Source organism: Bison bison, unplaced genomic scaffold (genome assembly GCF_000754665.1).
Source record: "Bison bison bison isolate TAMUID 2011002044 unplaced genomic scaffold, Bison_UMD1.0 scf7180017864291, whole genome shotgun sequence".
Lineage (NCBI taxonomy): Eukaryota > Metazoa > Chordata > Mammalia > Artiodactyla > Bovidae > Bison > Bison bison.
In genome coordinates, this window is record NW_011494863.1 from 10,756,862 (window position 1) to 10,773,309 (window position 16,448).

Genomic DNA, 16,448 nt, shown 5'->3' on the forward strand with positions numbered 1-16,448 from the left:
GTAGGACAGCTCCCGTCACCCCTTGTATGACAGTGGACACTCAGACTCTCAGGGAAGAAAAACCTGGGGTAGGGGTGGTCAGAGTAGCAGGGGCACACTTTGGACAGACAGAGGTGAGAGAAGACGGCACCCCAGGGGGGTTCTGCCTGCAAAGGTGGGGAGGCAGGACTAGAAAAACATTTTCAGAAGAACAGCAAACAAGTGGTTTGCTGTTGGTTCCACTTGGCTGGAACCAAGAGTGGGTCAAGACCCTGTATGATTTGAGGCTGGCTAAGTGGTGAAGATCTGGTCATGAAGTGGCTTTGATCACCAGAAACCACAGCTCCAGAAGATGGAAGAAGTGTTCCTGGGAGGGAGATTTGTACCCTCCCCCAAAATACCATCAGACCAAGAGCCCCAGGGGAGGAGAGAGACCTGGGAATTTGGGCACTGTTGACTCTGAGATGTCAAATATGAGACTGGGGGGTTAGGAAGCCCGAGGGCTGCAGTCATCATCTTTGAGATTTGAAGAGCTTTCTGGGGATCAGGAATTTGTTCTTTGCAGCCTGAAAACACAGGGCATGCAGCCCCAGAGAGGCAAGTATCTGCAGGATATTAGGAAGAAGTCTTCAACAGTCTGTCCACAGAGAGATGAGGTGATTGGGAAGCAGTGACCTTCCTGTCACCAGAGAGGTATGTGAGCTTAGCAGGGACACTCTAGAACTCAGCATTAGAGGAGGTTGGACCTCATGGCTTTTCCCACCAGCAGCCTGAGACTTCACATTACAGCCCTAATGGCCCTGGGACAGTCTTGTGGGGCTGAACCGCCCCTGCTGCTTGAATGTCAGATTCCCAGCTGGGCATGACATCAGTTCTGCCCTGACTTCACATAGGGGCCTCTAGGGACACCCCCCACCCTTTCCTCCCACTTCCTTCCACCCCTCTGCTGCCTTCTGCCCTTTTCAGAGAGCACTAGGCTTGACCAGACAGACCTGGAGCCTGGTTGTGAGATCAGGTCCCCAGGGAACAATCTGTCCAGCAGGAATGAGGCAGAGGGGGCCAGCATCCCTGGGGGCCCTGTTCACACGCCCCACAGAGACTGCATGGAAATTCCAGGAGGGTCACAGGGAAGATTCCAATTTAGAACAAAATGCTTTATTTTTGTCCCCTTTTCTTTCCTTTCCCCTTACTGGGGGGAGGGAGAGGCTGTCACAGGAGGCTGGGAGAGGAAAGCAAGCATCCTTGTTGGGCAGAATCACAGGAAGACCAGGGTGGAGAGATGGGGCTGCAGAGCAGAGAGGGAAGGGACCCAGATGGGCCTGGGGAGGTGGACTCCACATGGGAGAGGGCAACGGGGAGGGCAAAATCAAGGGGATAATGAGACCAGCAGGCATTCCTGGACACTCAAGACCAGAGTTACTTCAGCTCTGGGTTCAAGCTGGGGTCAGAGAATCAGCCAAGTTTCCCAGAAGGACAGATGGTATCAGGATCAGTTCTTCTGAGACTATTGGACACTGGGGCCTGGCCTTAAGGGACTGTAAAGCTACAGAGTACTACTAAATCCATCTCATTCACCCTGGTGATCCTGGGAGATGCTTAGTAAACACTCCTCGTGTTGAATCCTAAACTCATAGCATAAAAGTCCTATTAGAGCCAACAGGGACCCTTAAGTGCATCAAAACCATCTCCTCGCGTTACAGATGCAGGACCTGAGGTCCACGATGGAAGGAGACTTGCCTAAGGTCAGACTGCCAGAGAGGCCACCCAGCCCTATGCATCTTTCTTTGCCTCTTCCCTGCCTTCTAGCCAGAGATGGAGGCTATGGTATGGTCTCCCCACCAAGGAGGGAGACAAAGAAAAGGCAGGTGCCCTGCCAGGATATAACTGTCTCCAGGAGGTAGTCAGAGGATAGTGTCACAGCTTCAGTCCTGGGAGCTCTGCCCAGGAGGGTGCTTTCCCTGGCCAGACACGGTCCTCAGAATTGTCAGCTGCTGCAGATAGGGAACTCCTACAGATGAGAGAGCCCAAGGCTGGAGGGGAAGCCCTAGGTTCTGTTTCTGGCTCTGCCCTAACTCACCACATGACCTTGAATATGACCTGAGGTAGGGTCTTCTCTGACCTCAATGTGCCTGGTGAGGGGCTGGACCCAACCAGCTTGGATGGTCAGAGATTTCATCCATGACCTGCCTCAGTCTCCTGAGTGCCTCCCCGCTCTCTCAAGCCATCTTAGCTTTTGCTTTGGTACAGAAGTAGGCCAGGAACAGCAGAAAAAAACAGTAGCCTGCAGATCCCCCTCTGCTGGGAGCAGCATCCTCTATGCCCTAGCTTTGCTTTCCAGCCTTGGAATTCCCAGAGAAGCAAAAAACTGGGAAGGCTTTTATGATCAATCCAGTGAGAGATCTGAGACCAGAGAGCTTCCACAGACTACGCAAAGTCACACAGCAAGTCACGTGGCAGTGGGCCTTAGGTCTCCTGACACTCAGACCAGCGCTTTCACTGACCACACTGCCTTCCAGGATGACAGGCACACGAGCCAATCTCATGTGGACCTAGGCACTGACTCACTCGACACTTAACACTCCCCACACAGGGAGCCCACACTCTTCCACCCTTCTCTGAGACTTGGTTTCTTCTTCTATCCAAAGGGGAGATGGAGTGGAACAGATGTCTCTAGGAACCCTTGCACTCCAGGACCCCAGGGTGGCCTCCTCAGCTCTTTCTTCACAGAGGGTGGGGCTACCCAGGCCAGGAAACCCCACCAGATCACAACCTCCATCCAGCCGGGTCCCACCCCAGACCCCAGGACTGGGTTTCATCCAGATCTACAGGCTCCAGCCCAGCTCCCTTGGAGGATCTGGATTTTTCTTACCATAAAAGGGCAAGCGTGCCTCTCTGGGTCCCCACTGCCAGCCCCACTGGGGGAAAGGCGGAACTATTTTTAGAAAACTCTAGGGTTTGCTCCTGAACTCAAGATGGAGCCTGTCTGAGCCTGCATCCAGGGAGCCCTCTCCCATCTCCCTTGCCCACCTGCCCTCTGTCTTCCTCCCTCTTCACCCATTGCTGTCTCTTCCCTCCCTCCTCCTCTCTCTGTCTTGCTCTCACTCTCACTCCATCAATCTCTCTTCCTTTTTTCTCTCCCTCTCCTCCTCTCTTCCTTCCCCCTCACTTCTCCCTTCTCCCCAGATCTCCTCTCAGTCAGCTCCCCTTCCCCCTCCCCCTCATCCCTCCGGCAGATCTTGTTTTTGGTGGTTGGAGAAAGTAACACATCTGCACCCCCCCACACCCTTCTTAAACTCTATTTACAACATAAATTCCAAACATCCGCCATCTGGTTCTAGAAAGGGCCAAAAGATATTTAGAAAAGGAAGTCATGATTATTCCATCTTCAAAGCCAAAGGAACATAAAGGCCCCCCTCTCCCCCACCTCCCTCCCAGGGCCCCTTTGTTAAAATCTGACAGATTAGGATTCTTCAGTGAGTGGAAGGGGTCAGTCCCAGCTGGGCCTCTGATGGGCTGCATCACTTTAAGCTTGTTGCTTCTCCTCTCCACACCTCAGTTTCCTCATCTGAACTGTGGGAACACGACTAGGGAGCCTCCAGCGCTAATGCTCTGAGACTTCGTGTCCTGGTGCAGAAAATCCTGAGGCCCAGGTCCCTGGGGCCCACCTTGGGCTGAGCATGGGGTAAGACGGGGGCAAGGGGAATTCCAGCCTCTCCCCTTGCAGCCCTGTGCCTTTCAGCCCAAGGAGATCTATGCATTCCTTAATGGTGGGGGCGGGAGCGGAACCAAACCATCTCCCTTTTTGTGACCCCAGGAGGACTCTGGATGCCAGAGTCCAGTCCTTTCCCCACATCATAGTGAGGCCCACAATCACACAACATGCCTACAGGAGACCCGGTACCTAACCTGCTGCTCTTCCCTTCCAAAACCTTCCAGAAGAAACCAACCTTTGTATTCTCCAGAAAACATCACCCAGCCCAGCAAACTGGAACCCTGGAGGTCTCAGTTCTTTGCAAAGTAGACAGGAGAGAAAGGAGAACTAACTCCTTTATCATGGAATTTTCTTCAAATAGACCGCATACAAGGGAGAAATGCTGTGGGAAGTCCCCTGTTTCCAGAGACACACGTTGCCAGTGCTGACAGAGCCTTCACTTACACTGAAAATGTGCTCTCTGCTCACAGCCCCCTTTCCATAAGGATGCTTTCCATAACACACATTTGACGGAATGTCCTAAGACACTGACTCACTGACTCAGGCTGTCTCCATGAATAGTCTGGTCTTACAGGGGAGCTTGAAAAACACAAGCTAGCTGGCAACCCTGATTTTGACGCCTACTAACCATGTGACCTCAAGGGACTGCTATAACTCGTGAAAGCTTGTTTCCTCATCTACAAAACAGGATAAAAATGGTACCTGACTCATAAGCAATGGTGAGGATGAGAAAAGCCTGTGTAAAATAAAGCCCTTAGCAAGTGTGGAGCACATGGAAGACCCCCAGTGTGTCACCTGTAACACGTACAGGCCACTGTTACGATTACGGCATGTCCCAGTGCGGTAGGTGGGTGGTGGCTCTCACCACTGTCACTGTCCTGCCAGTCTGTTCACACTGGAAAGTCAGGGTGATGGGGAGTCTCGGGGACCCTGGTCTCTTCCCCCAGCCTCCCAGAGCCCAAGCTACTCAAGGCTGGGCTTGGGATTGTAGGCCGTGGGGCTGGGCTCCTTTCCTTCCCTGTCTTCCCTTTCTCCTGCTTCATCTTGTGTTAGCCTCAGACTGCATTCCCAGGCCTTGCTCAAAAGTCCCAGGCAGCAACCTTCCCTGGGGAGGAAGTGGGGAGCGTGTGAGGCTGGTGAACTCAGCTGGGCTGTCAAGGGGGTGGGAGGGTGCTCTGGGAACACAGGCCCAGAGAAGCTGCACGGTGGAGGGGACATGGGAAGGGGCCCTACACGGTAGCTCCCACCCCAGCTTCCACATCTTCTCTAGATGCCACGTTGGACCTTTGCCCTCATCCTTCCTGCTTCTCTTGCTCCCGTGCCTGTGTCTCACTGTGGGCTCATAATGGAAGCTGCCGCTGCTCATTGTGGCTTACAATGTGCCAGCAACTGCGCTTGCACTTGACATCCACCTCATTTGACCTTCACAAACAAGCCAAAGTCCAGAGATGCAAAGCCACCAGCTCGAGATCACACAGCTAGAAAGTGCTACGGGTGAGAATTCAAACAGAGGTCTGCCGGGCTCCAGGGCTAGCGTCTTCTCAATTCTCCCCAGACATATGCCGGAAACCCTAGGGCCCTGGAACCCAAGGAGAACACAGGCCAGAGGACTTGTACCTGGGTGAGGGAGCCGAGGAAGGGGAGCTGTGGGTAAGGAAGCCCCTCAGAGAAGACTGGCGTGGGGTGGTGGGGGTGTACTCACATGGGGCCCCGACCTCAGCCGTCTCCCAGAATAGTGCCATCTGGCTTGCAGATGTGGCCTGTTCCCAGCCCCTCGGACTTCTTGGAAATGAGCAAGACCAGGAGAGGGCACAGGGCCTTTTGCAACATCTATGACGACGTGAGCTCTGTTTTGTGGTCATCCAGCCGACTGTGGCCCAAGCTCAGGGGAGAGCTGGGTTGAGAGTGAACAGCCCAGGGGTCAAGCTGACCTCTGATACTCACCAGGCGTTGACCTGAGTACACTGCAGAGCCTCTTGGAACCTCAATAAGCAAGGAAGTCACTCCTACCTCTGGCAGGGGTTTTGAGCATTTCCAAAGCTATGGGGGGAGCATTTTGCAGGCTGCAAGCCTTGTGCAGCTGGAAGTGGTCACAGGTGGCCCCAGGGCTGTCCCTTCAGTCTTGGCTACTGCGTTAACGACAAATTTCCATCTACTCCTAAATGGCTCCTTATCCCTGGGTGAGTCTAGAGGTGGGGGCATTGGTCACCGGGGCCTCTCGGAAATTTCCTTCCAAACCCACACTTCTGCAAATGGGGTCTTGGTGCACTGAAAAGGATAGGCAGCCCCTCTTGCTCTTGGAGCCTAGAGCTCCTCAGAAGACCCCCTTTGAAAGCCGGGCAAGCATTGCAGAGAATGGCAGCCTAGGGGTGGAAGGCGGAGAAGGCAATGGCACCCCACTCCAGTACTCTTGCCTGGAAAATCCCACGGATGGAGGAGCCTGGTGGGCTGCAGTCCATGGGGTCGCTAAGAGTCAGACACGACTGAGCGACTTCACTTTCACTTTTCACTTTCATGCATTGGAGAAGGAAACGGCAGCCCACTCCAGTGTTGTTGCCTGGAGAATCGCAGGGACGGCGGAGCCTGGTGGGCTGCCGTCTTTGGGGTTGCACAGAGTCGGACACAACTGAAGCGACTTAGCAGCAGCAGCAGGGACAGAAGGACAGACGCCTTGAGGCCTGGAATATCCCAGCAGACTCAGCCTGAGGCATCTAAGGACCCAGCAGCAGCACAGGCTCATCCTCAATCCCTCGGAGCCCAGCAGCCTGGTCAGGACCCACAGGCAACCCAACATTCTCTGATGGGGGCAACCTTGTTCCTTTCAGGCAAGGGCACTGGCTGGTGGGAACCACCCCTTTTCAACCCTCACACTGACAGAGAAGGGCCTCCTGAGGACCCGAGGAGGGCAGGCAGTGGGTTTCCAGGACACAGAACTGTGAGTGCCACCCCTCCCCACCCACTGGCACCCACATCCTCCCCTCTACACCACGCCGGCAATAAACTCCCCATCCCATCCTCAGAATGACCATGAAAGCAGGCCTCAGAATGGGAAGTGTTAACAAGGAAGGCCCTGTTGACTGACGGGCTGAGGACAAGTCAGGGCTGTTGGGTTGGGGTTGTAGGTGAAAAGAAATGGAACCAAGGAAGGGAAAATCCACCAGGAGCCAAGAATCCACCCCCATCCCATGCTCCCTACAAACCAACAAACACAGAGCCTGCATGCTACCAAAACCAAAGGACTTGAGGGAGCTGTAAGGATGGTGGTCATCTTCCCTGGAAAGGAGTAAACGGGGTCGGATTCTGAAAGCAGGTAGATGCTGGGCTTTCGGGTTGTCAGCCTCTGATAACAGAAGCAGCTCTCAGGGCTCTGAGAGGGTCAGGTGTGTGTGCGGACTCACAGTGCTTGGAACACTGTGAAGCTCTAGAAACCCACGCGGTTGTGTTCACCATCCATCATGTTCTTCCCACGCTTACAGCTGTTCGTGGAGCAGGCAGGGTTAGGGACCAGCTCCATAAGACAGGTGGAGAAACTGAGGCCCAGGGTGGGGAAGGGACTCCACTCAGATCTCACAAAGATGAAAAAAGAGGAAGACTTGGAAGTGAACAGAGGAAGCAAGACTCCGAGAAGGAGCTGATATGCCAAAGACACAGGGTGCCCCAGGCCTGGGTTATATAACACAGCACACCTGTTTACCTCTGCACACCGCACACGTGCGTGCAAACGTGCGCCCCAGCACAGCGCACACACCTGGCCCTCATTCACTAGCAAATGAACCTCGGAGACTGGGTCCAAACAAATTGGATTAGGAGGGCTGCAGGCGCCTCCTCCCCCATGCTGTCGGCTCCGACACTGAGCAGGCCTGCAGAGCAGCCAGCTGCGGTCTCTCGGCCATGCTGACAGGTCGGCCTCCTGGGTCCCCTCACCCCGCCCCCGGGCCCCGGGAAGGGGGCCTGGGTCCCAAAGAATGCCATGATGATGGATGGGCTGAGGGAGGTTCCAGGGCTAGCTCAAGAGCACACAGGATGTTCGTGCTTATGCGAGGCTCATTTCTGAGCTGTTTCCAGCAAACCAGCCCCACCTCCCTTCCCTCCCTCCCCTCCAGCAACCTCTCCCACGGTCACCCGGTCACTGCTGCCAGACCCCGAGCAGATCTACCCCCAAATCTCGGTCCACAGCTGGACTGAGCAAGAACCAGTCACTTAGGAGACAATGCCCTGGGGCTGAGACACAGGCACTTCAGAGGGGAGACGATATCTGTGAACTGAGAGGACGCCATCATAAAAGTGGCATCTCTATGCTTTCTCATCCGTTGTTTTATTTGATCCTCAGAATGTGCCAGGGAGTTAGGACATTGTGCCCATATTACAGATGTGACTACTGAGCTTCATTCATTGAGTGATCCCATAGCCCTCCTGTCCTGAGCCCTGAGTCTGCACCAGGCCCTATGTGTGGTGCTCGGGAATGACTTGCAGCCTCTGCCCGCGTGGCTTAATGGAACAGTCAACTTTTGGCCAGATCACTGAGCACTGGGACCCCCCCCGATCTTCCTGGGGAGCAGCTCCAGCAGAATCCCTTTTCCATATGGCATGTGTGAGCAGTTGAAATTATCACCAAGAGGAGCCTTAGCAATCAGCCCATTCAGAACACAGACCCTGAAGTTAGACATCCCTGAGTTCAAATCCTGCCTTGCTCTCCTTTTAACTGGATAGCTGTGGTCTTAGTCTTTTGAAGCCTGTTTTCCCACCTGTAAGATGGAAAATACAAAAGCTCCCACCTCATGAGACTGACTGTGAGGACTAATTCTTATTTCCCCTATGCTTATTCAACACAGGGGCCTGGAGAGTGAAAGGGCTCAGCCAGGGTCACACTGGGGGTTAAGTCATAACCAGGTGGATCCCTTCCCCCTGCCCCCCCGACCTGCTTCACCCTAAGCAGCCCAGAGCCACAATAGCTGGCCAGTTTGTGCAGGGCCCACAGGGACATGTCCTGGGTCCTGCCCTCCGTCTTGAGCCCTGCCCAGCCTCTGCAGCACCAGAGTCCCAGGTGACCAGTGGTGGCCCCCCGCCCACAGAGACGGCGGGGGGTGGGGGCACTTAGCGGCAGGCTCCCAGCCCAGAGCAGCCTGGCCATATAAGGGAAGGAGCCAGGAAGGTCTCCTCGCTCAGGCCTGGCGAGAAAATCCAGACAGCCAGTGTTTATTTTCTCCTTCCCAGGCTCCCCAGAGCTTCCCGACAGAAGACACAGGCTGCCCCCCGGGGCCAAGAGACATTTCCTGAAGACAGTGGGGAACAGGGAAGAAAAAACAGTCCGTCCTCCGGGAGTAGGAGGATGTGGACAGCCAGCACCAGGTAAGATTCTGCCAGGTAAGACTGTGAGGCCACCTGTTCGATGGCCTCTTTTGATGGAATGGGAAACAGGGAGGCAGTGACAGGTGCTTGTGAGAAGGGATCACACTACTTGAGTCTCCCTAGTGGGACCCATCTCCTGACTGGGGACCCAGAGCAAGGAGAGGCCTCTTGTGGAGTAAGTGGAACAGGAGAGCTATAGACCCCCTTCTCAGTGGGGCCTCATTTGAAAGAGAAATGGGGTCAAGGCCAGCTCTGTCTGCCTCCCAGCAAGGATGCAAAACTCAAGGGAGGAGTTCCTGGAGCCAGAGAGTGGCAGAATGACATCTTTCCTGCACCTCTGCCCTCCTCCCAATCCAGCTGCACCACCTTCTTCTCCAGGAAGCCCTCCTAGCTCCCCCAGGGAGGAGGAACCTAAGCCTTCAGCAGTCCTCTCTGGGCTCTCTCTCAGGCCACTTGGGTCTGTGCCCTATTCAGCTCACCAAGGGCATTTATCCTTCCATCTCAGCCTGACTGCACTCCTCCAAGGTAAGGACCATATCAGATTCAGGCCTGTCCCCTCGGCATGTGGAAGACGCATTTGGTTTGCTAAATGGATGGATGAAATGGTTAGACCCTGTCCTCAACCCTGATAGACTGGTATAGTAGTCAGGGGAGGAAATGTTCAGCACGGAGGTTAAAAGTCATGATCCTGAAGTGGCTGTTCTGATAGGAACCCAAGCTGGGCTCCTAGCTCTGTGCCCTTAGAAAATCCCCTTCTCATGGAACCTTGAGATGCATGGGGATTAGCACAATGAAAACATTCAAAACATGATCGTTCTTTTTACCATCAGCGTCACTGTGGTCTTTCTAGAGACAAAGGAACAGAACCAGGCAACCTACAGCCACAGAGGATACGGAAGCAAATACCTTCCCCTGGTCAAAGGCCTCAACCTCTGGCCCTGTGTCAGAGTTTCCCACAGGAGCGTGGGACTGCCTCTCATCCATTTCCTGTCTCTGCACCCAGGAGAGCTGCTATCTTTGCGGCAATACTCTGAGCCCAACGGGGTGTGCTGGAAATAGCCACCAATTCCCCTAGTGCAAGCAGGGCTGTGACCCTGGAACCGTCTCCTCCCCTTCCTGGCTCGCCATGTGCAATGATAAGCCTCCCCTGACCACCGCACAGCTGTTCTGCAGATTAAACATGGAGGGGCAGTTTTTCAAATGGCAGGCACTCAGATGCCACCCCCCCTTTTTTTCCCTCAGATGCCCCCTTTTTAACTTTTGCCATATCTGCAAACAATCATAAGATTTTAAATTTTAAGATGAGTCTTTTTTAATACCTAAAATAGGAAACTAAACACTGTCCATAATTAGGAGATAATAAAGATAAGAGAGCCAGTAAATATGCAGCGGTGCTCTTACTCTTTCCCCTTGAGCAATGGCTTGCAAGGTCCTGGACTTGAGGGAGATAAACAGGAGCCTGAAAAGTGTCAGAGACATGATAGCACCAAACCGAGGCTCTTTCCCCCTGGAAAACAGAAGGACTGGAAGCAAACTGACAGGGAACAGCCTGGGTCACTGTGTTTTCCAAAGTCTGTGCTCAGGCCACATATGCAGCAAAATTGCGAGAAGCCAAAAGTGGTCAGGTGAAAGAGCTTTGGAAAGAGTCCCGCACGGAGGAATGCAGGGGCTGGCCTATCAGCTGGCCTCCCAACAGCAAAGGCTCATTTCTGGGGGACGACCCTCCCTGCTTCTTACTGAAAACTCCACGTTGGCCAGGCCAGGCATCTCCTCTTGCAGAACTAGTGGGAGCAGTCCGAGAGTGGAGTAGAAAGACTGTGGGCTGTCCAGGACCCCCAGGCTGGGTCCTGTTGTTGGAATCACTCCCCAGCCAAATGCAGTTTGGAAGAAGTTCCTACTCATACTAGAGGAAGGCAGTTCTTTGGGTGGGAATACCCCATAGAGGGGCTGACCTGCCCCAAGTGGCAGACCAAAGGAAAACACTCTGCAGTTTGGGGCCTGATGTCAGATTTCCATCCGAGGCATAAGAGACACTAATTTTTGAAGGATGTGAGTGCTTTCCTGCTCTCTCCCAGCCTTGAGAAAAGGCTGCCGGCCCCCTCCGCCCTTTAGACATCCCTGAAAGTACATGTCATCCAGCATTGAGGCCATCACAGTGGTACCAGCAGTGTAGGAGGGCTGCCCTGAGATCTTGGCGGGACAGGAGAAGGGGGTACAGGGCTCTGCCTGCTCACTCAGAGGTTCCCACCTAAGCAGGTCTTAAGAGGAAAATGAATGATCTACATGGCCATTCAGTCATCTACCAGCAGCACTCCCTGGGGTCCCTCACTATGTACAAAGGGCTTCACAAGGCCCAGGGATCCCCACCACAAACACACATGGGTGCTGTCCTCAGGGAACTGGAGTTCTACCCCAGTCAGACCCAGAGGCAAAGAGCTCTGACACTGGAGAGAATGTGGCTGAAGAACATGATTCATTCACTCGGACAACACATATTAAGCATCTACCATCACAATGCAATAAAGGATGAGAAAGAGGGCAGAGAAGACTTCCCTGGTGGTTCAGTAGTGGAGAATCTGCCCTGCAAAGCAGGGCACTCAGGTTCAATTCCTGCTCGGGGAACTAAGATCCCACATGCCACCGAACAGCTGAGCTCTCATGCCACAACCACGCACCGCATGAAGACTGCACGTGCCGAAACTAAGACCTAATGCAATCAAATAACTAAACTTTTAAAAAAGAGGGAAAGAGGGCAAAGGATGTGGACCAGGGAATTCTGATGTCTGAAAAAGTCAAAGAGGGCTTCACAGGAAAAGTGGCCATTTAAGTAGAGACTCATCCCACCAAGAAGAGATGGGCAGGGGAGTGAGAGGGAGTAACACGGTTCCTGGGGGCCCCAAGGTGGTGGGCACAGGACTCCCTGGAGGAGTGGCAAAAGAGGGCAAGGGCCCAAGAGGGACAGCTCAGCTGGGCTAGATAGCGCAGGCCTATAGCCTTTTGTAAGGGTTTTAGAATTCAGCCAGAAGGAGACCTTTCCCCATTTTAAACCCAGGAGAAATATGGGCACATTTGCATTTTGAGAAATCATTCTGAGAGGATGGCTGGGAAGGATGGGTGGGAAGTTGGCGGGAGCAGAAGCAAGGGAAGCCAGGTGGGAGGCTGAAGCAAATGTTTGATGATATAAAGTACCATGAATGTGCCATTTGGCTGGGATACACCAAGCATAAAGATGAGGTATGGAGTCAAAAAGGTAGACCATCACCCAGGGTGAGGGGTGGTGGGGCGGTAGAGGGTTCTTTGGGATGATGAAATGTTCAACTGTAGTGATGCTTGTGACACTCTGTGTTGTTGGATTCACGCTCAGTCGTGTGCAACTCTTTGTGACCCCATGGACTGTAGCCCGCCAGGCTCTCTTCCATCCATGGAATTTTCCAGGCAAGAATACCGGAGTGGTTTGCCATTTCTTCCTCTGGTGGATCTTCCCAACCCAGGGATGAAACCCTCATCTCCTGCATCTCCTGCACTGCAGGCAGATTCTTTCCCACTAAGCCATCAGGGAAACCCAACTCACCACTCTGTGACTGAACTAAAAAACCATTTCATTGTGTAATTTGAATAGGAGGATTATATCTCAATGAAACTGTTTAAAAAGAAAAGGAAGGGTGAAGCTTGGTCCCAGAGGGCTCAAATGCCAGGCTGAGGACAGGAAGCACACCCAGGGTAGCTGCAGCAGCCTCCAGGGCAGGAGCTGGAGGGAGGAGCCGAGGCCCCTCTAATGCCCCTTCTCCTGCCTAGGGTGGACTCCCTGTCTTCAGCCCCTGGTGCAGAGCGGTATGGCGTCCTGTCTCCCAGCCTGAGGTGCAGTGCTGCATCTCTGGTCAGTTGGGAGTCTGAGATGAAGCACTGTAGCTCGGGAAGGGAGAAGTTGTTCTGCAGCCGTCACCAGAAGTGGTAAGTGGTGTGGTGCCTGCAGGCACCAGGAAGGACGGGAGTGTTTCCATTCTCCAGAATGTCCGCTGAGGAAGCACTGGACTTGAGTCCCATCTGTGTCACTATCTGCTTCATGATTCTGGGCAAGTCCTGACTGCTCTGTGCACCGCAGTTTGTTCATCTGTAATATGAGATTTTGGAGCATTCAGTGGTGGCCATTACCCAGTACCCTGACTCTGCTTTCTCCTGAGCCCATGGCAGACATGGCTAATCAGTCAAGGTATCCTTTCTTAAAGCATTCAGATGCGGCTTCAGAATCCTTCTTAATGCTAAGTCCTAGAGAGCTGCTATTGATCCAAAGCTGAAACACTTCATCATTTGTGAACTGGTCAATTCCTAAAAAATCTTTCAGACTAAAGACAAGGTCCTGGGCTCTGAGTCCAGCTCTTTACTCTTTGAGGTGTTGCCTAAACTAATCCAAGCATCTCCCAAATATCTGATCCCTTTCAGGGGCTTCAGACTAGTCAGAAATAGCAGAGGAAAACCACTGGGCTAAGCACAATTTTATTTAACCTCCCTACAAGCTTGGGAGGCGGATTTTATTGACCCATTTTCCAGATGAGAAAACTGAGGCTCAGGTAAGCAACTTGCCCAAGGTCACACATAAATTATGTTGAGCTGGGCTTGGAACCTAATCTGTCTGCCTTCAGATTCATGTTCTTACCCACTGCGTGTGACTTGGGAACCTGGGATTGGGGGAGCAGGAGGAGAACATAATAAATCCTATTCTAGTCTTGTCCTTACATCCTGGGTCACTTTTAGCAAAGACAGACTGAGACATTTTCCAGTAATCCTATAGACTTCCTTCCTCTTCTTCCCGCCTCCCACCATTGTATTTATCTCACCTTTCAAGTAGGTCCTATACCATCCCATTTTATAATTGGGGAAGACTGAGGTTAAGTGAGTTGCTGGAGGTCACCAGTAAGGAAGGTGCCAAACAGAGACTGGGAACCAGAACTGTCCAGGTGGTTTCGAGTAGAACCCTCCCTCTGGCTGGAGACTCAGGAATACACACAATCCATGGCAACTGAAGCGGGGGGTGGGGTGTTACCAGATGACTTCTGGTTGACAACATGGCCTCTGACTACAGGAAGGTACTTTCCAGGGCCACTGAAGTTCCAGTCACTACCCCCTCCCCTGAAGCAATCATCCACATCCCGCCAGACATGGTGGCCACACTGGCTTCTGCAGATGGGGCTGGATGCAGAAGAAAACCCCAGCTGGTCCTTAGGGATATGGCAGGGCCTTGGTGCTGAAGGCCACTCTCTCACCTTGTCCTCACGGTCCAGTTTTCCCAGGAATCCCTTAGATGCTAAGATGGGGATTCCTGGAAATACTGTTCTTGAGGTCATGGTTTAACAGCTGGATTCGCCTCCTTCCCACCCCAAGTTGCCCCCGCGGGACTTGGGCTCAAGCACGGCATGAGGTCACGTGGAAGGCCATGCACTGGAGGTAAGAGGACTTGAGGACTGTGTTCTTGACCTTTAAATTGCTTTTCTTTCCATTTTGTCCATTTCGCAACATCCTGTGAGGCTGGAATGGGAACTTCACCTCTGTCCTACTCTTGGGAAATTTGTCCAGACACTCAGTTGAGCAGTGGTTGAACCAGGACACCATAAAGCTTGTGTGTCTTTCCACCTCCCCCAACCCCCATCTCACTTTCCAGCATGCCAAGCAGTGGTGCCGGTGGGGTCACAATATCAAATCCACATTAGTGATAAACAAATAAATATATGAGAATTTATTTTAAAAGTTCACTAGATCAGTTAACATAAACAAAATCTGTAAGTTTTAGTTCGATTTGGAATACCACAGAAAAATTTTGTAATTTTTCATCAAGGTAGAGAAGACAAAAGAGCTCAGACTGCCCTCTTGTGGTGACGCCTGCCACAACCCTGGAGAACCCAGGAACATTGGGCTGTCCTACACACACACACACAGACTCCTTCTGAACCAGCTTAAGACCCATCCATCATTTCATTACCAATGATGTCTCCATCATTTACAGTTTAATTTAACTCACATTACCTGGCTTTGTCCTCAAAACTCCTGAAGGTCAGTGAGATGGTGAAGTTCAGAGAGGTGAAGTGACCAGCCCCTGGTCACCCAGATAGCATTAGGCAGAGCCAGGATCTGTTCCGAGTTCAGTGACTCGGCCAAAAGTAAAAACTACAAAAATAAAAAATAAAAGGAAGACATCTGAATAGATGCAGAAAATGCTGGCTGAATGCCAGAGACCTGATGTGGTCCAGGTGTAATACTAGAACTTTTCACAAAGTCTTCCTAGTGCTTTTTATGGAGTTTGTAGAGACAGGAGGTGCCATGACCCCAGGATCCTTACTTTGGGGTCTAGTAGCCATGTTCCCAGGGACCAGGTGGCTTCCACTTATGTATCAGGCTGTCTCTCTTAACAGGCCATGCTGCAGACAATTTACAAAGTATCAGATTCCCATTCCTCTCCTCCTCAGAGACTGGAGCTGGCCTGACCATGAAGAAATCTGATTTGCTCCAAATGATAATAATAGCTTCCACTTACTGAGTATTTGCAACTTACCAGGCACTGTGTTAAACACTTTCACAAGCGTTGTCCCATTCAATCTTCACACCAACTCAGTGAGATAGGTTCTATCACTTATTCCACTTCACAGGTGAGGCAGCCAAGACACAGACGTTAAAAGACTTGTCTAACATCACACAGCTGACAAGTTGTAAGACTGAGTCAAATCAAGTCTGGGTTTATACTTGTCACCTGCCCTTGCCCCCTCTCTCCCATTTGGCCTGGTCTGGCTGGTAGAGCTGTCTCCTGTGGCTTCCCCTGGGGCAGATGGTAAAACAAACCTTCAGTGAGACCCAAGTGGTCCCTCCTGTGTTCTGTGACTAATAATAAAGTGTGAGACTCTTGACTTGTGTCCTGTGTCTTTTGGGAACATGAGAGGAGGGGAGGGGAGGTGAAGGCAGCCTAACAGCCTGTATTAGTTCACTAGGGCATCCGTAACAAAGTGCGACAGCCTGGGCGGCTTAAGCAATAGAATGTTATTGTATCATAGCTGTAGACTCTGCAAGTCTAAGAGCAAGGTGTTGGTGGGCTGGCTTCCTCCGAGGCCTCTCTGTCTTGTAGACAGCTGTGTTCTCCCCATGTCTTCAGTCTGTGCATGTCAGTGTCTTAATCTCTTCAGACAAGGAAATCAGTCCTGTTGGATTAGGGCCCACCCTCAGGTCTCATTTAACATGAATTATTTCTTTAAAGACCTACCGCCAAGTATCGTCAGAGTCTAAGGTACTGGGGGTTAAGACGTTCATCATGAACACAGTGGGGGGACACAATCCAGCCCACAGCACAGCCCCAGTTGAGGTAACCCTAAGGTGACTTCACACTGCTGGACATTTCCAGGGGCCAGCTACACAACAACCAGGACCC

General features: G+C 52.3%; 1 protein-coding gene and 1 long non-coding RNA gene across 4 annotated transcripts in view; one reads left to right on the plus strand and one right to left on the minus strand.

Annotated features, from left to right (window-relative positions):
* The window catches only part of IL17B (interleukin 17B), a 32,803-nt gene extending 26,670 nt beyond the window's left edge, over positions 1-6,133 (minus strand). For all 3 annotated transcript variants that reach the window (XM_010850530.1, XM_010850529.1, XM_010850531.1), the window contains exon 1: positions 5,394-6,133. The gene's annotated coding sequence lies outside the window, so the exon portion shown is untranslated. The remainder of the gene's footprint in view (positions 1-5,393) is intronic.
* LOC104996298 overlaps positions 1-15,933 on the plus strand; it is a 21,812-nt gene extending 5,879 nt beyond the window's left edge. Inside the window, exons 2-3 of the long non-coding RNA XR_826171.1 lie at positions 8,906-9,040; positions 12,836-15,933. This is a non-coding gene — a long non-coding RNA (uncharacterized LOC104996298). The remainder of the gene's footprint in view (positions 1-8,905; positions 9,041-12,835) is intronic.
* The last annotated feature ends 515 nt before the right edge of the window (positions 15,934-16,448 follow it).